We start from the raw sequence: 540 nt of genomic DNA on the forward strand, positions 1-540 counted from the left end.
TAAAAGAAAGATTAAAAAGAGGGTGGGGGATGCAACACGAGGACTTCCCAGGGGGACACCCATCCTAGTACTACTCTCGCCCAAGCACGCTTAACTTAGGAGTTCTGATGGGATCCGGTGCATTAGTGCTGGTATGATCGCATCCGTCACGTACTGCGCGCAAAATGTACTTGACCCTCTCTCTCCGCGCAACTTCTCTCGCTTAGCGGTTTAGCGGTTTAAAAGGATAGTACCCTTAGCGAGCGGTCCAGCGGTTTAAAAGAAAGATTAAAAAGAGGGTGGGGGATGCAACACGAGGACTTCCCAGGGGGTCACCCATCCTAGTACTACTCTCGCCCAAGCACGCTTAACTTCGGAGTTCTGATGGGATCCGGTGCATTAGTGCTGGTATGATCGCATCCATCACGTTCTGCGCGCAAAACGTACTTGACCCTCTCTCTCCGCGCAACTTCTCTCGCTTAGCGGTTTAAAAGGATAGTACCCTTAGCGAGCGGTCCAGCGGTTTAAAAGAAAGATTAAAAGATTAAAAAGAGGGTGGGG

The 540-nt window shown here is 50.4% G+C and overlaps 2 non-coding genes across 2 annotated transcripts; both read right to left on the minus strand.

The window, feature by feature from the left end:
- Window positions 1-26: 26 nt before the first annotated feature.
- LOC116008366 lies at window positions 27-145 on the minus strand. The gene has a single exon (XR_004095754.1). It is a non-coding gene; the product is annotated as a 5S ribosomal RNA (ribosomal RNA).
- A 137-nt stretch (window positions 146-282) lies between these two features.
- On the minus strand, window positions 283-401 carry LOC116009173. The gene has a single exon (XR_004096450.1). It is a non-coding gene; the product is annotated as a 5S ribosomal RNA (ribosomal RNA).
- Window positions 402-540: the final 139 nt, after the last annotated feature.

The sequence above is a fragment of the Ipomoea triloba genome, chromosome 16, assembly GCF_003576645.1.
Source record: "Ipomoea triloba cultivar NCNSP0323 chromosome 16, ASM357664v1".
NCBI classification, from domain to species: Eukaryota; Viridiplantae; Streptophyta; class Magnoliopsida; order Solanales; family Convolvulaceae; genus Ipomoea; species Ipomoea triloba.